Source organism: Canis lupus, chromosome 5, assembly GCF_003254725.2.
Source record: "Canis lupus dingo isolate Sandy chromosome 5, ASM325472v2, whole genome shotgun sequence".
Lineage (NCBI taxonomy): Eukaryota > Metazoa > Chordata > Mammalia > Carnivora > Canidae > Canis > Canis lupus.
In genome coordinates, this window is record NC_064247.1 from 50217761 (window position 1) to 50234872 (window position 17112).

General features: G+C 43.2%; 1 protein-coding gene and 1 long non-coding RNA gene across 27 annotated transcripts in view; one reads left to right on the plus strand and one right to left on the minus strand.

The window, feature by feature from the left end:
- FGGY (FGGY carbohydrate kinase domain containing) overlaps positions 1-17112 on the minus strand; it is a 420837-nt gene that overhangs the window by 10950 nt on the left and 392775 nt on the right. The gene's annotated exons all lie outside the window — the stretch shown is intronic.
- The window catches only part of LOC118354704 (uncharacterized), a 54376-nt gene continuing 46326 nt past the window's right edge, over positions 9063-17112 (plus strand). Inside the window, exon 1 of the long non-coding RNA XR_007410828.1 lies at positions 9063-9179. This is a non-coding gene — a long non-coding RNA (uncharacterized LOC118354704). The remainder of the gene's footprint in view (positions 9180-17112) is intronic.

Consider the following 17112-nt stretch of genomic DNA (forward strand, 5'->3'; position numbering starts at 1 on the left):
AAAAGATTTAGTCAATGGATTAAAGGTAATGGTGATAATTCAGATCCAAGTAAATAAGAAAATAGTGACACTTTCCCTTGGTACTAGCTCTTCATATTAGAATATAAAAAGCAATGAAGACCTGGTCAGATAAGATAAAAACTGCGAAGAAATGAAAATGATCTAGAATACTGCCTGAGATATAGATACACAGGCATACACAAAGTCATTCAGAAATCATCAAAAGACTTTAGAAATCATTAGAAACCCATCTGGCTCTAGATATGTAATACAGCCTTAGGTATTGTATAGTGTTAATATGAAAATATCATAATAGGCAAGAATTGGAAATATTTTACTTCAGCTATATTTCATCTGCTTTACAGTGTATATAATCTACAAGTACAGTAGAACACACCTATGCCTTTCCATCAGTGAGTCTCCACGTACTGAGGATGCAAGCTTGAAATGTTTTTGACTGATTCAAAAATGTGGCATCCGTTGATTTAGCAGTCAACTCCCACGGCCACTGCTATGTTACTGGTTCAAGGCAACATTTCCCAGGTGCTTACTGTTTTAGGCTGTGGACTGAGCTAATTGCTTTATGTATGTGACCTTTTTAGTCTGAATTCAATATGATTTTATGACATTGATATCATCTCTATCCCCATTTTATGAATCAGGGGAGAATAAAGTACAAGTCATTTGCCCAAAGTCATAAAGCCAATACGTAGTAAAGCCAGAATTCAAGTCCAGTTCTAACTCCAAGCCATCGCTTAGCCCCACACTCAGACTTGATGCTCCTCTCTTCCCTCTAATACAAAAAGCCTGGCCCTTGAATGAGTCCCCTAAGCTTGAGTTCAAATCTCATTTCTGCTGCTTATTAATTGTGTGAACTCCCTGGGTGAAAATTGCAAGTGTGTGTATGTGCATGTGCACAATATGCCAGTATAGTACATTGTACCTTTTTCCAGAGATGCTGACACATAGCTCTGAATACATGAATCTGCCTTCTTGACGAACTCTGAGTCATTTTACTGGAAAACAAGTTCACATGGTAATGTGTGGGCTGAAGCACATGACCCCTCCATAGAAAAACAGAAAGTATAGCAATGTGATTTTGTTCCTCCAACAAACATGAAGAAATGGCTAGTTGTTCTTTTATTTATTTTGTTTTTTTTTTTCTTTTCGATACAGTCATCTTTTGACCTGCACCTGGTATTCTGTGTAACCTCCATGCACTGATGACAACAAGGTCAATTTAGAAGCAAGAAGGAATGGGAGAAAGGAAGAGTGGGAGAAGTCCTAATCATTAATCATGATGTGAAGAGTTTCACTTCACTTATAATTTTAAGTTCTATCTATATATTTACATACCCACCTACCTATCTACTCACACACATTCACACATAGCTCTTGTTTAGGGGTAGTGATTACATGGGTGTACACATTTATCAAAACTCATCAAACTGTGTGCTTAAGATCTGTGTGTTTTTGCTTTATGTACATGTATATCAATCCAAAAATTGTAAAAAAGAAGAAACACCTATAAACATGTATGAGTGAATGTGTTGGAATATTCATATTTTATGTAACTTTAATTACATAATGCCTACCAAACAGAGAAACAAAATTGAAGCGCCCAGCTTCCCAATCTTGACTGCAAATACACCTCATACTAGCCTCCTGATCATAAAGGATGGGGTGTGCAGAGGCTCTGCAATGCTTCAAGAGATGGAGATGCTAGTGGAAAGATACTGGGTTTTGGAGATAGGCTTGGCATTGCATCTGGGTTCTGCTAACTTACCCGATGTGTGAACTAAACCTCAGTTTTCCCATTTATAAAGTGGGAATGATAATACCTTCTTGCAGCGCTGCTAAGAATTTCAGCAATCCCCCTCTCTGAACCACCACGTCCTGACTAGTCTCTTGACTTAATTAATAGCCCCTAATGGCCCCAGGGCCAGTCAGAGTGATTTTTCAGGAATAGAAAATATAGTGCAGTGATTAAAACGATAGACTGACTATAGCAGACTGCCAGAGTCTGGAGTTGGGCATTACCACTTATACTGGCTATATCATCAGGGACAAATGATTTAACTTCTCTAAGAACTTCTGTTTCCCCTTCTAAAGATGGGGATAGTAATAATACACCTCTCACTGGACTGCTGTGAGGATCATGAGTTATTTCAGGTAAAGCACTCAGAATGGTACTGGTACATGGAAAATGCTCCATACATTTTTACATATTTATTATCCTACTAGCATACAAACTTCACGCGGCCAGGGGGGTTGACTGGATTTATTTACTGTACTGAAAACTGTGCCCAGCCAGAATAGGTAATCCATAATGACTTGTTGAATGAATCCATGAGTGAGTTAAGTCTCTCTGGGCTTTTTCTACACAGAGTACTGCTGACATCACATGTGGAGGTTTTCCCTCACACCAATCAATCTTGCACCTCTCCAAACACCAACAAACAACAACTGTCCTACAATTCAATTCAATTCAATTCTGACACCACCCAGAGTTAGCGTTCAACTCTATAGGTTTAAGGGTTCAGTCCTCCATGACTACCTGCCATGTCAATGTGTCACAAGTCCCTCCTGTACTTCTGACTATAAACTGGGGGTTCTCATGAACAGCCATCCCACCTTGGATTGGATAATTTGCCAGAGCAGCTCCCAGGAAAACAGCTCGCTTACTATTACTGGTTTATTATGAAGGATATGATTCTGTAACAGCCAAATAGAAGAGATGCATAGGCAAGGTTTGGGGATGAGGGGGTGGGCACTCCCACGCCCTGTGGGGTACACCACCCAAAGCTCTCCAAACCCTGTTGTTCAGGGTTTTTTTTTTTTTTTTTTTTTGGAGGTTTCATTACATAGGCTTGATTGATAAAAATCATTAGCCACTGATTGAATCAACCCAAGTGGAAGCTGTCTGTGATCCCCAGGCACCAGTCATCTCATCAGTATGCAAAAGTATATATCATTTTTCATGCCAGAGATTCCTTGGATCTGTGTGCCAGGAATCATGGATGGAGATAAAATCTTTAGTTTTTTTTTTTTTTCCTATTAGTTGCTTTGACTACTAAACACAGCAATGGACCCCCGCTGCCTTTTGAATGAAATTCAGATTTTTGCAGAATGGACTAGAACTTCCAGATCGTGCTTTGCTGTCATCTTCAACCTTCTTTCACTCACTGTCCTGGTCATGCTGGAAACCACTGGCATCTTGCTATTGACTGAACATAGCAAGTTCGTTCCTGCCTGCTCTTGGTCTGCCAGGAATGCCCTTCTGGGTGTTCGACTGTCTGGATTGTTCATATAATTTAGGGTGTCTTCAAATACAATCTTAAAGAGGCCAGGGCAGCCCTAGTGGCCCAGCGGTTTGGCGCCGCCTTCGGCCTGGGGTGTGATCCTGGAGACCAGGGATCGAGTCCCCCATCGGGCTCCCTGCATGGAGCCTGCTTCTCTCCCTCTCCCTCTGCCTGTGTCTCTGCCTCTCTCTCTCTCTCTCTCTCTCTCTCTCTCTGTCATGAATAAATAAATAAAATTTTTAAAAAAATCTTGAAGAGGCCAGACTTTGCCACTTGGCTGAAACAGTCCACTTCTACCAAACATCTATCAGATCACCTCATTTTCTTCTCTTTAAAACCTTTCCTAGCACTTAGCATCACCTGAAATTATATTGCTAATTTATGTGCATCTTCATTTACTGTCCCCCTCTTCCTCTGTGGCCCTCACCTCTGCTTCTCCCTCCTGAATCTAAGCTCCATCAAAGCAGGGTCCTTGGCTTTCTCATTCATTGATGTATCTCTGTGTTTAGCAGGGCATTAGTTAAACATTAGCTGAACATATATACTTATTTGATTCTTATTTTAGTAAGGCACTGTGTATGACTTGCCTCAACTGAATGCTCACAAACATTCTGTGACAAAGGCCTTATTATCTAAATTTATAACAGAGGCTCACAGAGGTTAAGTGACTTGCCTAAGCTAATATGTGGCTTAGGTAGGATTTAAAACTTGCCTTAACTCATGAATAAGACCAGGCTTATTCCTTATTCCACAGCCAGTCAATTTGCAGATCTTTGGGTTAGTCCGTGACAATTTATCTTCCCCTGATGTCTTTAGGGCCCTGTAAGACCCTAAAAGCTTACTTTCTCCACTGTCAAAGACAAATTCAATTATAGTCATTATATTGTGTTTACAAAGGCAGGAAGGTGGATTCATTGATGTAGAGAAAGATTGTTCATATTAATTTTTGAAACAAACAAAATTCCTGCCAGCTGTATGGCCCTGAGTGAGACCTTTCCCCTCCCTGGGACTCCCTTTCCTTATCAGTAAAATGAAGGGGTTGGATTAAGTTATTTCTAAAGTCTTGCCAGGTCTGCAATCTGTTGGTTTCATGCACGTGTCTTTTTTTGATTAACTCTCAGTTGACAAGTGAAGCAATTACTCTGTGATATATTTTATTAGGCTTTTACTCGGCCCACTCTGAGAGGCAACATGCCCACTGTGTTTCTCCAGTAAGGCGTAGTCTCACTCCAAATTTAACCACAACAAACTAGCACAGGGGAGTGTTTCTACAATAGGGAAGGCTACCTACCATTGCTGCAATATTCTGAGGTGGGGTCCTAATATGTGGCCTGGCTGCTTAGGGGTTGGGTCCAAATATGAATAGGTGAGCAACTATTCTTCCTCCTTACCTGAGCTCGACTTGCCTCCTCTGGGTTTTCTAAAAGCCAAAATATCAAGCTTCTTACTACAAGCATCAGACTACAGATGTCAAAACGGTAAGCCATTACCCATCTAATGATCTATTATCGACTGGGGAAAAAGGGTCCTGCTGATATTTCTGAGAGTTCTGGAACTCAAATAACAATAATAATAACTATAAATCAACAACAACAACAATAATAATAATTAGTAGTAGTAGCTAACATAGTACTTACTATGGCCTAGCACAGTATTAAACATTTTACCTACTTTATATCCCCACTTGAAATATGAGGAAAACACACAGCTTTCGAATCTTAACCATTCACTGTAAAACAAAGACTTCAGTGATACAGAGACCATAATTCAAATGCTAGCTCTACCATTTAGTGCTCTGAGTCTCATATTCTTCATTTTGAAAATGGGAGCTTTAATACTTATTTTATAGGCTTGTTTTGTAGATTAAATGCTTAAATCTAAAGTTATCATTAAGACCACTATCTACCCATCAACTGAAACAAGCCCTGTTTTCCTAGAAGCTTTATTAAAAGGCAAGAGTTGACAAGCATATATTTGGGTACATTTCAGGTTGGTGGAGTGGGTGGGCTAGTGAAGGTGTTGGGTGTCAATATTCTCATGGCTCCGTATAATCATTTCCAGACAATTATTCCTCCATCTGCAAGCAAAAAGCTTTGCTCGTTTGAGGTTTATACCATCTGGTGATAGATATACGATCATGGGCACATCCAATGCAGCTCACTGCTGTCACCCTTGGCCTCTTGCTTGCATCCCTATGTTAAATGAAGCTGAGACCCAGATCACCTAGTCTTCCCATCTACCTGGAGATTTGTCAATATCTTGGAAAACTTAAGTATCAATTTACATGACCTATCCAATGCTTGAGTCTTATGGCTTCAAAATGCTTCCAACTCCAGGACCATTCATCTCCACTTTACTCCAGCATTCATCCCCACAGCCAAACTCTGAAACTCATCACCAACTGGTACTGGTACATTTATGTATATCCCAATGCTCTAATAGCCACTTTCTGGCTTCAACTGCCCATCAGTCTAATTCTCTCCTTTATCCCATCATTCCTACCAAAGGTCCTTCTTTACCTCATGGTAGTATCAAGATTCTCAAGCCTTTCCTTTTTCTTTCAATCTGTGCACAGACCCCTTCTGGCTCTAATTTCTTTGGTAGCTAGGGTATAATCCACCATTTATTATATCAAACACATTGACCAACAAGAATCATCACAAATACTCTCTTAGTAAAATTTAATTGGTACCTCTAATTCACAGAAATCATTTGGCCAGTATATGCTTCATTTATGGCTGGAAGAGAGAAATCTCCTTTAGGACAAAGGAGGCCAATGGGTGATTGCCACTCAAGAAAGCACAACATCTGGAAAGTTTTCAAGAGTTTGAACACCTTAGAAACTTATATTACCTGCCTCAAAGTTAATTCTATACAGACAAGATTCTCTGGCCAACAGATCAGGAACCATAACTAGCAGCAAGAAAATCAAAACATGACAGTATTAATATAGCACACAATGACTGAGGTGCAAGGAATGTTGGGTAGCTTCTAGGGCTAATTTCTCTGTGTTTAGGTTAGGTTGGTAAATAACCAAATTATCTAATACACAGACTATCTATCCACCCACCCATCCCTCCATATGCTCTAAAGCTCCCTGTGTTGGATCTCCAAGTGTCCTAGGCCAAAGTCATATTAAAGGGTGGATTCTGGACACACTGGTTTAGCTGTTGGGGCTGGCCACTGACTTTTTGCAGTATAGGAGTCCTTCTGGAAAAGCCAGAATTCATTTCAAACCAACTTCAGCAGGGAAAAGACAGGAGGGAGCTTGAAACAAAAGCCAGAGTTGGGCAGGCCAAGGAGGGCACCAGAGGACCAAAGCAGGAGAAGGGCTGGAGGGAAACTGGGAAGACAGGAGGGGAGAGAGGAGACAGAAGTCAGAGAGAGGGAAAGGAGTGGAATGCAAATCTTGGATACTTTACTGTGCTGTCCTTCCAGTTTGGCTTATAAGCTTTTCTTTATTTCCAGAGCCCCATGGTTTCCTCCTTTCTTAGCGTTGAGCATACATTAGGACAAACACCTCTTTTCTTATATGTCTCCCCAACTAGACTATGAGATCTAAGAGGATAGAGACCATCAACTTTTGCCAGTATTCCCAGTAACTGATATAATGTGACTTTTCACTAAATGCATGCTGAGAGAATGAACAAAATGAATGAGTAGATGGATTGATGAAATAACCAATGGATCAGAAGTCAGGAATCTGTAAAAAGCAACTTTGGGATCTCCCTCAGTGAAACTTGGTGTTTCCTGTCAGTTCAACATATTCTTCAACTGTCAGATGTCACAGCTAAGTTCATAAGCTCTGGACCGACTAGTTTGGAACGTTGGCTCTTCTAACTGAATGGCTTGGCCAATTTACTAACCTCTTTGTGCCTCAGTTTACTCATCTGCAAAAACAGAAATCATAGAATTACTCGCAGAGTTACTAAGATAAAAATAAAATGCATGTACAGCATTTAAATTAGTACAATTAGTACAATTAGTAAAAACTGGGGTTACTTGTATAATTATTACACTCATATCAACCCTAGCACTACACAGGATCCTATGATATGTTCTTGAGTGCTACTATTTAAAGATAGTCCTTCCGAATCTTCTGTTACATGTGACATGCTGCCTGGGAATGATAAAGAGCATGGAATGAAGAAACCATCCAACACTGAGTACCAGCTGATGCCTCTGGTTCATGAGGGGAAAGAAGATGAATAATGAACAGAACGGGGGCTGTGGGGAATAAAAGTTTAGGAGCTTCTAGGTTTAGAAACATGGAAGTTGTTTTTTTTTTTTCTTTTTTTAGATTGGACTTCTAGGCCTTTTACCTAAAACAAACAAAGAAAACAACAACTGTGTCAGCTGTGTTTACGAAAATGGGCTTGCTGTGGTTTTCACGGACATGGGGAATTCAGTCCACTTCCCTCTGCTTACTAAATCATGGACAGGCACATGATGTACTGGAAAGAGAACTGATCCAGAAATCAGGAGGCTCTGGTCCTGCATTAACCTTGGTCTAAACTCTAATTCTGAACAAGTTGTTTCCTTTCATTGGATCCCAGTTTCATTTTCTCCAAAATGGCAAGTCTGAGCCAGATGTTGGTTTTGTGGTCTAACAAATGGTGACTGAATACCTGCTGTATACCCCAAGCATTGTGCTAGGTAGGCACTGTGGACACAACAGTGAGCTGGGCAGCTCTGATCCCTGGACCTCATGGAGCTTAGGGTCTCCTAGAGGAATGCAGATGCTAGAGGAGAGGGCCAGAGGGAGATAAAGCTAGTCTGGGAGTTAGGGAATGACCTGGCAGTGTAAAAGGAGTTGGCCCCATAAATAAAGTTGATGAAGAGGCATTTAGGCTGCACAGAATGCATACTTGACATTGAAATATTATGGTGTATTCAAAGGACTAAAAGAAGTCCAAGAGTAGATAGAATGAACAGAAAGAGTGACCAGAGCCAAAGTTACAAATGAAGACAGGAGTCAGAATTTGACTGGTCTTGTAAATCATTATGCCAAAGTGAAGAGAAAGCCATTGGAGGGTTTTAAGCAAGAGCAATCCTATTCGTTTGTAAAAGATCACCTTGGCTCATATGTGGACAATGCATTAGAGAAGGTAAAAATGGTGGCAAGCAAACCAGCCAGGTGAGAGGTGATGATAACCCAGACTAGGGTGGTGAGTGTGGAATTAAAGCCAAGTGTAAGAATTCAAGAGACATGAGAAGTAGTTTAGAAAGTGACCATGAGAGACTGAAGTGGAAGGGAAGGAGAGTGTGGGTTCACAATGTCCTTGAGGTTCTGGCAGAGGAGAGTGAGTAGATGTGGTGCCATTTATAGACTGTGCCACGAATAGGCTGGGGCCAGTTTTGTAGGCAAAGGTGTAGATGATGAATTCACCTGAACACGCTTCAATCCAGATACCTAAGAGCCCTTTAAGTGGACATGTTATATGGACAGCTGCTGAGCTGTGGGCTACAGATAGTAAATGAGTCCTTAGAAGTGGATGAGATGGATAGAATTATCTAGAAGACCAACATACAGTGTTGTGCAGAGGACAGAGGGGAGCTGGCAAATGAATTTGGAAAGCAGTGTTCAGAACAGCAGGAGGAAAATCACAGACTGTGCCATCAATGGAAGAATGTGTCAATACAGGGAGTGTTCCTTGTTGCAAAATGTTGCTAAAGGTAAAGCAGGGTAAGGACTGAAAAGCCCTTTGTGCTGAGCAATGGTCTAGGATAGCATTACTGACTGAGGCTAGTACAATTTTGGCTGGAATTGTAGAAGTAAAGAGCTGATCATCCTTGGTTAAGGAGGCAGAGGGTGCTGGTGAGAAAATCAGGACAACGGAGATAGCCATCTTTTAAAATACTTTTGATTGTGAGAAGGTAAGAATTGGATGGGGCTGACACACAGGAGAGAGGATTTTGTTTAAGATGAGAGCGTGTGTAGTAGCACTGTCCAAAAGAAATAATGTGAGTTATGTAATTTAAAATTTTCTAGGGGTCACTTTAAAAAGTGAAAAGAAATGAGTAATTTTATTACCTTTTATTTAACTTATTATACCTTATTATAAATATCATCATTTCACAAGTAATCAATACAATTAGTAGATATTTTATGTCCTTTTATTCATAGTGACTCTTTGAAATCTGGTGTGTAATTCTCTACATTTCAAACCGCACTAGCCACATTGAAGTGTTCAGTAACCACATTCGATTGGTGGCGGCTGTATGGGACAGCACAAGTCTAGAGCACATTCCAATGCTGCCGAGAAGGAGCTAGCTAATAGAGAGGAGTGAGAGGATAACGGATTCAGTGGGCTGTCAGAAGGGGAGTGGGAATGGAGGAGCCTCCGACAAACAGGCTCTTCCTTTATAATCTCTTCCATTACAATAAATGTGAAGGAGAAAAAGTCTGAATCTGGATATGAGCAGTGATGTGCTGATAAATGTTAACAACTGGCTCTACCAAAAAAACCTAAAATCAAAACAAAATTAAAAAGCCCTACTTTGTAGCATTGGCCAATTCTGCTAGTGTAAAGCCTGCTGTGGCCACCTTCCATTTACTAATGTGATATCAGTGAACACAGAGCGCACTCGGGAAGAGACCTGCGCAGTCAGCTCTCCTGCCAGGTGTGAACCAACTGTGGCACGCCATTGGATGTAAGATTTAATGGCAGGTGTCTTTCTAATGGCTTCTGTTGTCTCTTTAAGGTAGGTGGCAGCTGAGAATAAGGAGGTCCTATGTCTGAATGCGAGAGGAAAGATGTGGCTGGGAATCCGGGAGGTTTGATGAAGTTATTACAGAAAACAGGCAATTGAGCTGACATGTTAGCTTCCCATCAGGAAATAGATGGACTCTCATGTTGGGCAATTGAGACAAAACTCAATACTGGGTTTATTTAAAAGAAGATTTAGGAAAAGAAACAGTACCCTATGACTAGCAACAGTGGGGAGCCCCTACTGCCTCTTGGCCCAAAGGAGCAAGGAGAGTGAGAGACTCCCAACATCCAGAGGGAATGCCGGAGGGAGAGGTCATCTGTAGGGATGGTGGCCCATGGTGGATGGATCAGCTAACCTGCGGCAACCCAGCAAGGAGGGAACCCATATCTTCCATCTCTCCTCCAGGCACCTACTGGAGCCTCTCCCTGGCCAACTACACACCCAACTACACACCAGGTGAGGGAGGCAGTCTGGGGACAATATACAATAACACAAGCCTGCTTTGTGGTTGTACAGCATCTTCTTACAGTGCTCAGTGGCCTTTAGGAAGGCTGGATCCATCCTGGATGGGGATGTGGTAAGATAAAAATAATGGAGAAAAAATTAGAAAAATAAAATGGTCATATGGACCCTGGCCATGTGGAATGAGAGAAGAGGGGGCAGGAGGAAAATACACCCAGCCCTTCAGAATGCATGTTAACTCTGTCTGATGGGCCAGGAAACGGAAACTCAAAGCGGTACTGCAGCTTGTCCAAGACAACGGGTTTAGTGGTGGAGTCAGGAGACACGTCTGTCTAGCTTGAAAGCATTTTCCACCCTACTGTTGCATCCACAAGCAAACGAATAGTTGCATTATTGGAATTCTCGACCCCTACAGATAGAATCCTCTATATTCTCCATGTATATATACATTCATACACACTGAAAAGCATAGATGCCTTTGGGTATTTTCACAACAGAAGCTCATCCTGGATGTACAAGCTAAGAGGTGAAGTGGGCTAAGATGAGGAAAGCACAGAGTGTCTTTTCTGAAATTAAAGTGGAGCCAAGTTCTCAGGCACGCTCTGTTCCTCACTCTACGTCTGCTCTGGCCTCTCCTTAAAGCAGCACCTGACCAGGTCACCTTACCCATGGCTAGTGGTGTGGGCCGATGGGGGAGATGGTGCCATATGACCTCCCCTGTGCGTGCCACATGGACAGAGGCCATGTGTGCTCCCAGGGGCTGGCCGCTCGGCGATGATGGGCTGAATGGAATCTTTCAAGGACCATGTTTTCTGTGTCAAATATTACACGGTCTGACAACAGGATAAGAGATGAGAAATCCGAGCTGCGGAGCCAGGGGCAGTGCCCAGGGAGCTCTGGAAACAGCGAGGCTGGAATTCCTGCGATGTGACCCGAGAGCCTCATCTCTCTGGGCCCATTTATGAAATCTCCTCATTTATAATATTTGGCCAATACCTGAGAGGGGAGTCGTGGGGATTAAGTGAGCCCAAGCTCCTGGTACTCGTAAATGCTCCGCCAAAGGCAATTCCTTCCATTTCCCTGTCCCCTTCTGCTCCTTCTTTGTTTTGCAGCATTATCACTTTTTTTTTTCTGACACTATATTCCATTCACCGAAGTTAGCAGTGGTTTTCCCACAGCTTCCCAATCATGATTACACCAGGGTTTTTTCTGTGTTTTGTTTTGTTTTGGTCACCTTTGGGCCTTGGTGACCCCAGGTGACCATTTTGTGGAAACTGCGGCATTTTGGATCGTGGCTTCTTCCCCTTCTTTGAATAAACACTGAAAGCTTTCTTTCCCACTTATCCCAACTCTCGTTTGCCATCTGGTGCCTGGGTCGGCCGCATCTGTGTTTGCTTAATGACTTTAGGCGAAGGCCGAGTTTACATATGGGAAGAAGGAGAGGGCTTTGCTGATTTCTTCCATATGTTCATTTATTCGTATATTATGATTTTTGTAATCTCACCAGCATAGATCCCCTTAGACAATCCTTACACTGTTCCCTGGGACCTCCTCCTTTGTGTGTTCAGCTGGGAGTTGCTGTGAGAACGTTTTTTGCAGCGTCTGTTACCTTTAGCATTGCTCTGTGCGACTTTTAGATGGGTACAAAATTAAGGTTTCGGAGGTTCTTCTTTTGGAATGGAGGAGGAGGCTTATTAGATTTGGGTGATTCTGTGGAGTTGGGAGACCTGGGTTCTAGATCCTTCTCTCCATCTGCGAATAGTGTTAACTCGGATAAGCTCTATAGCTCTCTGGCCATCAGACTGCTCGTTGCGGATGAAAAGACTTGGGCTAGGTGTGCTCCCACACCTGCAGGCCCCACAGAGCTTTCCCTCTCCCCTTTCCTTCTCTTCCTCTGGGTCCTGGGATTCCTGCTTTTATAGATTTATACCTCAAGTCCCAATGTGTGCTTTCCCTCTTCCCAGCTCCTGAGCAGAGGTGTGCATGGAAGAAAAAATCCAAGAAAGGCATCCTATCTTCTGCATAATGCAGGAACGGGAATGCAGGATGAGCTCTATTTCTTGTTTTGTAAGAAGTCATCTTTTAAAATTCTTTTTATTTTAAAGATTTTATTTATTTATTCATAAGAGACGCACAGAGAGGCAGAGACATAGGCAAAGGGAGAAGCAGGCTCCCTGCAGAGAGCTCGATGTGGGACTTGATCCCAGGACCCCGGGATCACGCCCTGAGCCAAAGGCAGATGGTCAACCACTGAGCCACCCAGGCATCCCTGTAAGAAGTCATCTTGATTTCTTTCTCTACAGTATACTTTGGTCTCACCTTAGTGTAATGGCCCATGAGCTCTTGGAAAGCCATGGACCTGGGTTGGAAACCTGCCTCTTTTCTTCCCAGCCTGTGCCCTGAGTAGGTTTCTTAATTTTCCTATGTGGTATTCTCCCTTCTCTTAAGTGGGAGTACTGCCTGCGTGGCAGGGATGGTAAATGGACAAGGGATCATTAATCCTATCATGGTGCTTTGCATAAAGCAGGTGCTCACAAACTTTGGTTATCTCTGTGCATGGTGGATTCAGTGGTGAAATGCCATGGTGCTGACAATGCCCTCAGAGGAGGAAACGGACACTACCCAGGGAAGATCACAAAATCAGTGGATGCCAAACCTTGACCTAGAACTCGGGACTTTTGATTCCCAGGCTGCAGATCTTTCTCAGGAGCTGAAGGGGGCTGGGGAAAAGTGGGGGACTGGGTTGCATTTACTGGAGACCAGAGAGATGATGGCTAAGGAACGAAGGTGGCCTAAGCCTTACTCATGAGGGCTGGTAAGTGAGGGCTGGAAGGGCGATTCTCAAGGGGACCAGGAACGTGTATTCAGTGCTGGTAGGGGAGGGAGCAGATCTCTTTTTGTGAATGTCCTCAAATTGCTCTAGGAGGTTTTTTCTCTCTCTCTCCCCACCCCCCTCCCTGTGTCTCCTGCCTCTGTTTCTGACCTTATTCCTTCCTGACTAGTCTCTGTGCCCAGGAAAGTGAAACCCCAAAGAACAAAAATTATTTGAATGAATGTTTCTGGATATGGCCAGACAGGCAGGTGAGGTTGTGTTTGATAGTTTAGGCAAGAAATCTTTGCTAGTTTATTTGAAAAAGTGAAATTAATCTGAGATAACAGAGAAATAATACATCAGGTCAGAGGCAAGTGGAGAACAAGAAATTATCTTGTGCACAGCCTCCTCCTGTGGCCCCCTCTGCTCAGAAGCATGAGGAAGAGCAGTGAGGTAAGGGTGGTCCAGACAGTTGTCTCTAAATCCCTTTTCTGTCAGAAAAGGGACTCCAGGGACTGCTCCAGGGACTGCTTCAGGGTATCGGGGTGTGTCTCGGCATTCCTGTTATGTATGACATACATGTATGTGTAACATGCGTGATGTGTACACACATGCGTTTTGTATGTTATGGCTTAGCTGACATTAAAAGGATGTGCAGACATTGGCATGCAGCCAGCAGAGGACAGAACCACATACAAGGAAGGGAAGTGACACACGTGAGGGATGAGAAGGCCAGCGTGGTTGGAGCAGATGGAGCGAGGGCAAATGTGGGTGAGACGGGACCCAGAGGGAGGCTGAGGCCACACAGGGGACCTCACAGTCTCCTTTCCTAGGGTACTGGGAGGCTAGATGGGCCACCACCTGGCTGCCTTGATGCATTTGGTCTGGCAGGAGGCAGGTGCAGAGGTGGAAGGGGCGGGGAATTAGGGTGGTGCTGGTAAAGAGGGAGAGGTACACAGAAATGACAGGTGCTCGAGCTCGGTGATGGATCTGATGGGGGTATGAGGGAGAAAGAGCTGTCGGACATACTGAAGCACTCTTAGATTTCTGGATGTAGGGGATGCCTGGGTGGCTCAGTGGTTGAGTGTCTGCCTTTGGCTCAGGTCATGATCCTGGGGTGCGGGGATTGAGTCCCGCATCAGGCTCTTCACAGGGAGCCTGCTTCTCCCTCTGCCTATGTCTCTCTCTCTCTGTGTCTTTCATAAATAAATAAATAAAATCTTTAAAAAAAAAAAAGATTTCTGGGCTTAGGTATCTCTCCCTGACCTTAGCTACAAACAGAGAGAACTGGGAGGTACTGAGAGGTGTTTGCTTAGACCTGAAATGGCTCTTTCGGGGTCACTGGATGAGGGAGAAGCAGAGCCTCAGCCTGGCCTCCTGCTCGGAGAACAACAGCTACAAGAAAAGAACATCAAGAGAAATAATGTTGCAAAATTCCTCACAGACCTGGCCAAAGCTTACATCAGCCAGTCATGTGCGTTTTAAGCTCTATTATTCAGTTAAGAAATGGATTTGTCCTTGTAAGTGCTACAAGATCTGGCACTTACACCTGAGATGTGAAGGCGCTTTTTTTTTTTTTTTTTTTCTTTTTAAAGTAGCAGAAGCCCCCGGGGACAATCTGGGAGTTTTAAATACAGCCTCTGGACACACAACACAGTGCCTGGGCCCAGACTTTTCCACCAAGGCCTCTCTCCCAGTTTCCTTAGGGTGGTGAGGGAGAGATGGAAGGTTAAGAATATAGGTGTCAAGACCCACGACATGAGGCCATTGGCAAAGGTAGGGCCTTTATGCACAGACATCGTGGAACAGTAAACTATGGCCTGGAATCCTATAAACCTGGAATGGGGTGGGGGGGTGCTCCAGCCAGAAGAGAACGTGTGCAAGATTTGGGCAGGCAGTTCAAGGGGCAGGGGGTGGGGATGGGGTGGTCAGCAGCTTTTTAAGGCTGGAACATAGAGGGAGAGATCCTCTTAAATCAGAAATTGGAAAGAAACTTCTATCTCCTGTACCCTCATCTTTATCAGGTTCCTCTTGAGGGAGCAGGTTTTACTTTCACCTTTGTGGAAGAAGTGGAGACAGAAATAACACCTGGGTGGCTCAGCAGTTGAGTACCTGCCTTTGGCCCAGGACATGATGCTGGGGTCCCAGGCTGGAGTCCCACATGGGCTCCCTGCATGGAGCCTGCTTCTCTGTTTCTCTCATGAATAAATAAAATCTTAAAAAAAAAAATCACCACCCATGAAGCACTCACTAGTAACAGTGGCTAACATTCTTGGGTACCCTATGTGCTTGGCATCTGTCAAAAGTATATGTGCTTTATTCTCAGTAATATATGCAGCAACCCCGAAAGATAAGTATTATCATTATTGACTCTATCTTACAGGGCAAGGAAAGAAAAGTGAACAGAAGAGAAATAATTTGCCCAAGATCACCCAGCTAATAAATGGTAGTAGGTGCAGGATTCAAACCCAGGCAGTAGAATCCATTCACTTAACTCAGTGGCTACCAAAGGGCAAGGTAGTGGGAGCTACCTTGGGTGCAGGCAATGGGGGGCGGTGCACTGTCTCTAGATAATTAAAATATAAAAATAAAACCAGTTAAAAGATCCATCTCTGGGGTACCTGAGCGGCTCAATGGTTGAGCATCTGCCTCTGACTGAGGACGTGATCCCGGGGTTCTGGGTTGAGTCCCACATCAGGCCCCCTGCCTATGTCTCTGCCTCTCTTTGTGCCTCTCATCAATAAATAAATAAAATCTTTTAAAAATCCATCTCTTTTTTTAATTATCATATACATGAACAATAGATGAGTAGTAAAATCTCCCCTCTAGGGCAAACCTTTCCTTCTTGATGTATCTCCCACTCCTCCTAAGCTACTGGTTTAACCACTCTACAAGGTAGGAATTAGAAGTCACATTTTGCAGATTTCCAATCCCACCCAAACACTCTCATTGCATCTGCTGCTCATTTAAGCCCCAATAACAAGTATATTACTTATATGTGCATGTGTTTGTCTTTGCCGTTGGACCATCAGCTCCATGAGGGTAGGGGCTGTGTCTACAGTTCGTGCTGAAGTGCCTGGCTTAACATGATGGTGGTGTTGACCCAAAAAGATATTTGCTGAGTGAACAGACAGGCAAAGGAATGGTGAACAGACAGGCAAAGGAATGGTCAGTGTAAAATAACATTTTCTCCATGAGTCTTCCTGGAGGGAAGAAGAGCCTTGCTCTTCAGAAAGGAAGGTGAGAAAGGTGATATTGGAAGAAGCTGTCAGAATGAGCTGGGCTCTTCTTTCCTCCAGAGCAGCTCTGGAAGTTCTCTGCCAGGTGTGAAGAACCTGGGTCTCAGTGAAGCTTCGAGATTCAGGGCACCTCAACATTCCTCCTTATGGAACTACCATTCCCAGGAAGGAAAGACTCTCCTCTTAGGGACTGCTATTTGAGAGCTGATAGTTTCTGGACCTGTCGAGGGCCAGAAACTCCTTATACTAAGGCACAGATTTAGGATTAGCTTTAGGGTCACACAGTCCTTAAGATCTAGATATAAAAGATCCCAGCATACTCCTTGGAGCATCTATTTTGTTTTTGGCATGTTTCTAAGTTGCTAGATAAATGCAACTCTACAAACACCTCTGTGACCTGGGATGTCATTTTTATTTTGAAATGGGAGCATGTTTGTTTATAAGTTCATTAAAATGAAGAATTCAATACGAAGAATTTAAACAAAGAAAATATATATTTTGCTAAAGCACGATGGAGTCAGCATCCCTTCAGCACACCTCTTTAAGCCCATTCGTTAAACAAGCCTGTAATCCTTTGTAAAAC